The sequence below is a fragment of the Silene latifolia genome, unplaced genomic scaffold (assembly GCF_048544455.1).
Source record: "Silene latifolia isolate original U9 population unplaced genomic scaffold, ASM4854445v1 scaffold_20.1, whole genome shotgun sequence".
Taxonomy (NCBI): Eukaryota; Viridiplantae; Streptophyta; class Magnoliopsida; order Caryophyllales; family Caryophyllaceae; genus Silene; species Silene latifolia.
The window spans coordinates 1159111-1167287 of record NW_027413163.1 but is presented as its reverse complement, the minus strand read 5'-3'; the positions used below and the strand labels follow the sequence as shown (position 1 = coordinate 1167287).

At 36.7% G+C, this 8177-nt stretch overlaps 3 long non-coding RNA genes across 3 annotated transcripts; all 3 read left to right on the top strand.

The window, feature by feature from the left end:
- Nucleotides 1-434: 434 nt before the first annotated feature.
- Nucleotides 435-1060, top strand: LOC141638428 (uncharacterized). The gene is made up of 3 exons (XR_012542088.1): nt 435-665; nt 754-885; nt 1021-1060. It is a non-coding gene; the product is annotated as an uncharacterized LOC141638428 (long non-coding RNA).
- A 297-nt stretch (nt 1061-1357) lies between these two features.
- LOC141638445 (uncharacterized) lies at nt 1358-1878 on the top strand. The gene is made up of 3 exons (XR_012542091.1): nt 1358-1448; nt 1610-1687; nt 1805-1878. It is a non-coding gene; the product is annotated as an uncharacterized LOC141638445 (long non-coding RNA).
- An 89-nt stretch (nt 1879-1967) lies between these two features.
- Nucleotides 1968-2613, top strand: LOC141638233 (uncharacterized). Its single transcript, XR_012542052.1, has 4 exons — nt 1968-2042; nt 2129-2215; nt 2311-2442; nt 2542-2613. It is a non-coding gene; the product is annotated as an uncharacterized LOC141638233 (long non-coding RNA).
- Nucleotides 2614-8177: the final 5564 nt, after the last annotated feature.

Here is an 8177-nt window from a genome sequence, read left to right as displayed (position 1 = left end):
ATACAAGGTGAGGAAAGAATAGATCAGTGTCAGAGGGAAGAGGATGAGGGAACCAGATTTCCTACATTATCGGTACCATCAGTTTCTGATCATGTTGATGTCAATAATGTTGATGTCAATACTCCTGCTATTGTGCGTCCTAGAAGAGAGATAATTCCAGCTGCTACCTATCGATCTCCGTATCTCCAAAGAAACATCGGTGTTATTCATATCGCTTTTAATAGGGAGGAGAAAATACTGTTGGATTTCGGGCTTTGCTCAACAGTAGAACAAGGGTATTTGACTATGAACTTCTTTTGTAAATCTCAGGTCTCATTTTGTGAATCAGACAATTTATAAATGGTAGGGCTTATATTGTGAATCCAATAGACTGTTTTGCGAATCTGACGGCTTGTTTTGCGAATCTGATTGTTTTGATTGTTGAGTGCAGTGATATTCTTTTTCAAAGTAACACTCAGAGATTGACAAGGAGCATGTTGAGGACTATACCTGAAGGTGATCGAGTATGTTCTGAAGCTGTAAATATTTGGTGTGAGATCCTAAACAGTAATGAGAAGTTGAAATCACCGGATTCTCCTGTTCGTTTATTTGTTCCATACTCCAATGACGGTGTTAGTTCCCCCCCGGGTTGTCTGGAAAATATTGATGTTTCTTCAGTTCAATTAGTAAGTTTTGGTTTGGTGTTATTATGTTTTGTGAAACCTATTTTCATCTTTATGTTCTTCTTTTCATTTCATCTTGTCTTGTTTTCAGATTTGCACTCCAATCATGTCTACATCATGCCCACCGTTCTTCTTTTGTTTCGACCTTCGATGGAATAAATTGACAGTCATACACCCTATGAATGGAGTAGATGTTAACTATTCTGATTATGTGCAACCTACGGTGCGTCTTTTCCTCCATTTCTGGTTATGCAAAGCTGTGAATTTACTTTTTTTTCGTGAATTCACGATCAAAGTGTTTGACAAGCATGTAACACATCCACATAATTAAGTGCTAATTTAGGTTGTGTCTGTGCAGAAAGACAGGCTCATTAATTGGGTTTCACCAAGATTCGCAGCAGATGGGCGACATGATGCCTGAGTTGTTTATCCCTCCTTCAATTTTGAAGTCTGGTGAAATGGATACCGGTGTCTATTTGTTTCACCTGTTGGAGCATTACAAAGGGAACAAAATGATGTCCTTTAATTATAACTTCTGTAAGATACCTTTACTTAACCTTGTGAACCTGAGAGTTAGATTTGTCGGACACGGAGTTAAATTCACTGAAACACAGGGGCCGATTACGTGAACTTTGGAATAATTATAAGGAATTTTTGTTTTGCATTTATAGGTAAGTCAATCAAACGCTATGCATTGAAGTTATGCCTTCGAATTATGACCTCCGGTGACAACATGTTGAAAGCTACTGTCGAACGAAGTGCAGAAGAGTGGAATTGTGTGCCTATGTATGACCCATTCCCTTATTAATCATGTTTTGTGAATCTTAGATGTTATTATTGGTTTTATCTGTTATTCTTAATTTCTGAATCGTGGGTCTTATTATGTGAATCAAAGATCTTGATTTGTGAATCACGAGATCTTAAGTCATCTTATTAATATTTGTCAGGGGCTACCGGCGTCTACCTTATTCTGAAGACGACCTTGTGAAGTTTATTTGGCACCGCAAAGGAAGAGATGTCACACAGTAAGTATTTTTCCCCTTTACTTTTATTTTTTTGTGCTTTTCCCTTGCCCCTTTACTTTAATTTTTATTTTTATTTTGGATAATTCTAGTAATGTTTCTTAATGTGCCTTACTACAGCGAGGCTATGGTGTGTACTGAGTGGATGGAAGTCACACGAGCGGCTTTATCTACGCTTAGACCGCGTCAGTGGGTTATGAATCAAGTAAGTAGACTACTATCAGCGTTCATTCCATTATATTATCTGTAATCTTTTGTTTCATTCCTAATATTGTTTTTTTAGGTGATTGATATGTTTGGGATTAAGACGACACTTCATCGACCAGATCTTCTGTACTTGCCATCGACTGTCATCGTGGTTAGCTTTGAACTTGTTTTAATATTCAAGTATCTTGATTATCCCAAATTGATATGGTTTGTAAAATCACCTTTTGTGGTATGTAGAACTGTACAAAGAAGAAAAACCCTTGTATTTGGAATCAATACATCAGTGGGACATACAAACCGGTGAATGGTGCCACAATCCGAAAGGTCTGGTCCCTCCACAATATTTTATTTTTTTTTTTTTTTTTTTTTGTGGCGGACATGTAGGGCTGTAAATTGGAGACTAATCTTTATTATATCAGGTTTTTATACCGCTGATCAAAGACAAACATTGGTGGGCTTGTATATGCGATATGGAGAGTAAAACGAATTACATCCTCAACTCAAGCAACAGCGTACAGTCTTATGATGTACATAATACAACCATAGACACGGTATTAATTATTTGCCTAATCTAACCCTTGACAGTTTGTGAATCAGAGTATATAAAACATTTTTAGTGTATAATCAGTATTAACTCGAAACATTTTCAGGTGGCCAAATTATCTCCTATTTTGGCAAGTAGTTCCCCGTCATATTATCCCATGCGGTTTCTGCACTCTCACAGGGTTATAACTCTCAAAGTTCCTCAACAATCAAATAAGTAAGTTATTCCCTAATGTGTCCGCTTTACGGAAATTAAATATTGTTTACTAAACAGATTGAACACTATACTACATTCGCTTTTGATTGTGGAGCTCACGTGTTGAGGTATTTGAGTATGTTGGACTTTGTGAGCTCGGTGATTGCGTAATCCGGACAATTATCGTAAGAAACAAGTTGAACAAAGATATACGTACATGAAATCAGATTTGAAATCGTGTTGTTCATTAATTTCAACTATAATTTCGTACAATTGCAGAGAATGCCAGATTTTCGAAAGTCTGTAATGATGCAACTACTTTCATGGGATGCAAATACTAGAACGGTACAGTCCCGGTTCTTTAATAACTTTTGCATATCAAATCCCCATTCATTCATAGTATCCGTGATATTTTGAATAGTAGCGAGCCATGCTTGTCCGTGTATATATTTTGAAATATTTTATGTGTTTTATGATATAGGAGTATAAGTAGCAAGATGTGCTTGTCTATGGTGGTGATATGATGTGAACCAGGGAGATCGTTCTTCAGTGTATGCTTCTCTGGTTGGGAATTTATTCTTCATGATTGTCTTTGTGAGCGTGTAGTAGAAACGGGGCAGCATTTATTCTTTTGCTGTGAGTTTTAGGTGTTATGCAGTGTATACTTACTTATCTCTGGTTGGTTCGTCGGAGGCATTTGTCCCTTATGCGTGGGATTTAACTTGTGGTGGATACAATCAAGTATTATGTTAGTATAGTATTAGATGGTATATGCAGGATCTATCAAGTATTCTAGTGAATATGTTATTAGTCATTTAGTTGGGTGCTAATCTGCTTATTTAGTAGATCTCCTTTTGTAATAGTTGATTTTAATCAATGGAATTGATTAGTCGCTTGAATTTGTGAAATTTGACGTGGATGATTTATAAAGCGTCTGATTCGCAAAATTACACCTGAGATTCACAAAAGAATGTCTGAGATTCAAAAAAAAAAGACGATATTCACAAAAAGATGGATTCACAAAACAAGTCGACAAAATGAGACCTGAGATTTACAAAAGAATGTCTGAGATTAAAAAAAAAAGACGATATTCACAAAAGATGGATTCACAAAACAAGTCGATTCACAATATTAGACCTCGGATTTATATATTGTCATTCACACGGTAAGATTCATGAAATAATATTTAAATTGTGTCATTCACAAAATAAGACCGTTTAGCCAGTCGACCGTTCCTTTCTAATAAGATTACGAATCTTCCTAATAATCGCGAAAATTAGACCCAGGATTCACAAATTAATACCAACAAATAATATTTCCAGGTCTTTTGTACATATTAAGATTTAAGATTCATAAAAAAACCTCTTACATTCACAAAAGAACCTCTCAGATTCACAAAAATGAGATAAACAAATAAGATGTCCATATTTTTGGAAACCAATAATATGTTGCCAAACTAAAGACTGCTCCTTTCAAAATTGTCAGTGTCTTCTTCAATCATCATATCTATTTCTCAAGGCTTAAGAAGACTCTTTCCTTCATTCTTCATCCTCATCCCCTTCCTCTTCTACTTCTTCGTCCGCTAGCTCTCCCTACGTAAAAGACAGAGCTGGAATTAGAAAGATGTTTACAAACATTAGATGTACAATAATAAAAGTGAGGATCATGCAAAATTGGGTGACACGACGTGAATCACATTCATATAAGCCAACTGTTGTCATTTATGTTACAAAGTGAGGAATTATATCGGTTACTACATACAATCGTCTCATTTCGTGATTCACAAATAAAGATATGTGATTCACATAACAAGTCCCAGGATTCACAAATTAAGACCTGGGATTCACAAAGCAACCTCTGGGATTCTCAAAATAAGATAAACAGATAAATAAAATACTTGATTAATATCAGATGTAGTTGCGTAGATGAATACAAACCTGATTCACTGGAGGAAGGTCTGCAAAATCATATGGACAATTCCTTTTGTCGTGGTTCCCTTGCGCTTACAGTTAGCACACAACCTTTTTGCTTTTTCCGCCTTCTTGATTGCCTTATTTTTCTTGCTCACCAACCGTTTACCACAGCCTTTGTTCCTAGACACATTAGGCGGTAAGATGTTGGTTTCTTCTGGAACCTTGCAGCCCAGTAGAAGCTCAATCTGTTGTTGTTTTGTCAACGGTTGAGTGTTTCCCTCTAGTTTTGTCCTGAATTCCTTGATTAACTTGGCAAACTCTCTCACATCCGACTCTTCTTTCCTTTTGAGCATACCAACATTAATCGAATCTCGGACCACACCACGGACATTCCAATCTGCTTTTGTCTTGGTATTGTTGTATTTCTCAAACAGATTCCCATTCCAATCATAAACGTCACTTTTGAGTGCATTCTTGCTCCACCTTTGCAAAATATATTTATCAGGTATGTCCTTAAACTTTCCCGAACAAACCCAAATGATGTGACTGCATAAAATACCTCTCCTTTCAAACAGTTTACATGTGCACCTTACATCATTCGTGCTTCTCTCACTCAACCGCAAATTTTAGTCCTTTCTTTGCATCCTCAACTAACGACACTTCAAAGTTCGTCACGGGATCTCGGCGGAGTGTATCCAACCAAACTGCAGGTATTTATTGAAAGCTTCACCTGGTTTTGGAACTCATAGAACATCGCATGGGTATAGCTTCTCACCGCTTGTGTCTCCCATTTTGACCCATACGGTGTTTCGGGATTGAATTCGCATTCTCCTCTTCACGGAGCTTCAAAGAGTGCTTTTGGTGGTCGGTGGCGCTTTCATAGCGCACTAAGAACTCAGTTAATGTCCCGTATTTGTTTTCAAACCGCTTAAAGAAACTATTAGCACTCTCTGACCTTTGTGTAGTTCGTAGTAAACCACCCATTAACACATTTCTGAAATAAGCGGGTATCCATGTGTGTCTATCAGCGAACTTCCCATTCAACCACGTATTGTCTTCCAAGGAGAAATCGTTCATGACTTTAAGCCACTTCTCTTCAAATTCCCCGGGCTCCAGGTCATCGTCCCATACAACACCGTTCAGACGGGTTAAAAAGTCGGTATCTCTACAAATTTTACTCCCAACCTTGTCGGTTATTTTCTTCATGATGTGCCACATGCAAAACCGATGTTTCGCTGTTTTGAACTTAGCTGCAATGAACAAAATCAAATTATCGACCGTCACCATCATTTTATAATAACTAAATTCACGCAGTTTCACATAACAAAGTCATACGATGCACTATTATGTAAATCTCAAGTCTTATCCTCAGATTCGGACTATAAATCATATAGCTTATTTTGTGAATCCTATAGCTTATTTTGTAAATCTGAGGGGTTATTTTGTGAATCTCATGTCTTATCCTCGGATTCAGACTATATAAATTTTGTGCCTTATTCGCGATATAAGTACGTGAAACATATTTTTACCCCAGTTTCACAAATTCATGATCTAGTTTCGCATAATAAGCACTACGATTCACATAAACAAAAAACCAATCAAATTATTACAACCATCATATTTTCCAGTGCCAACTAGAATCAACAAAACAAATGTAGGATTCACAATTTAATATGAAGTTTCACAAGTTAATAGGTACGATTTGCAAATTTCGAAACATACCTGGAACCGCGCTTTAATTATTCCCCGGTCTTCGTCGGTGATTATGTAGTTAGGCTCTTTCCCACCCATAGTCCGCGAAACCGGTCAAATACCCACATGAATGACTCATCGTTTTCATGTTCTATAAGCGTACATGCAAATGTGATTGACCTTTTATGATGGTCAATGCCCGTGAAAGGCGTGAACGTCATGTTGTACTTGTTTGTACCATAAGTTGGGTCGTATGAAACTCCATCCCCAAACAGAGCATACGCTCTTTGCATGTCACAATTCGTCCGAAAAAATCCTTGTCAATGCATTCTTGGAATCTTTTTTATAAACAAAGTGGAGCCCTTTTGTTTCAGCTAGGGTGTCTAAGCGTGATTTGAACATTTCCCCATCATGACTGTTCATTAGACACTTCATTTCCTCGAAATTTTTGAATTGCTTGATTGTTGCCCCGACATTTTGAAAACCACCCAATTGTTGAGTGCATAGTTGGTGTGTTAAGCTAGGACCAACATTTGCTTTTGAATTGCTGACAATCATTTGCATATGAAATTCATTGATATTTTCAAAAGTTTCTCAAATTCCTTATTTTTCACAACATCAAGCGGGTGATTGTGTCCCTCAATAAACACGTCAACCATCTACTTGTTCTCATGGAACTTGAACTTTATCATTGCTGGACAGCCCCACCTTCTAATCTTTGTTATTCTTGTGGTTGACCCTTTGTTGGAACTCTCTGCCTCTCCTCCACCTTTTTTCACCCTACGTTTAGCAGTTGGTTTGTTCGGTTTGCTCTTTGTACTACCTATTTATGTTATTTCTGATGCAACGGATTCATCCGCCTTTTCTCGCAACACCCGTTAGGGCAGTCGTCTTTTCTTCTTATTACAGCCTTCCCGATTGCAAACCATGCACTTTGTTCTGATAATATCATTACGAAACCTTTTGCTTGAAGATTTCCTTGATTTAAACCCACAAGCAACAACAGCGTTTTATAAAACAAAGATCGGCCGAGTCTAAGTCAATAAATGTTTTCCCAATCGCTGGTGTAAACTTTTCATCAATCCTATTTATCCATTGTTGGCTGCCACTCGGTGTGTAAGTTATAAGAGTAGTAGGTGTGGAAATAGTTGGTATCTTGTAGGACTTGTTAACACAAAGAGAGGTAGAAGCTTCACCGTAATTAACATTGGAATCAACAACTGAAAATTGTAGATTCACAAAATAAGCCAAAAGTGCAAGATAGGAGATTAGCAAATAAAGTTCCACAATATTAGCATATAAGGTTCATAATCTCTGCCACAAACCAAGTTTCAGGATATTATAGTCTATATTTCAATAGATAACCTACTAGATTCAAATAATTAGCTCTTATATTTACAAAATAAGCACTCGATTCACAAAATAGACAATGTTAAACAATCTCCTCGCCACAAACCAAGCTTCATAATTTTATAGTCTATATTCACTAAATAACCTATCAAATTCACATAATTAGCTCTTATATTCACAAAATAAGCTATCTGATTCACAAAATAAGGAGAATAGCAAAACAATCTCAAAAAAATAACATCTCAAATTCATAAAAGATTGATGTTTCTTCGGTTCAATTAGTAAGTTTTGCCAAAAAGAGCAACATAGGAGATTCACAAATCAAGTTTCACAATATTAGCATCTAAGTTCCTCTGTCACAAACCAAGTTTCGGGATATTAGTCTATATTTTTCAAAATAACCTCTCAGATGCACAAAATTAGCTCCTAGATTCGCAAATAAACTTCTTAGATTCACAAAACCAGACCAAAATAACGTCACAAATTCATAAAATAGGGACAAAACAGAATACACTGCACTAGCACTCTTATCAGGAGTCGCTGTAGTATCAGGAGTTAGACCTGCAACATCAGCAGGAACACTATAATAAGT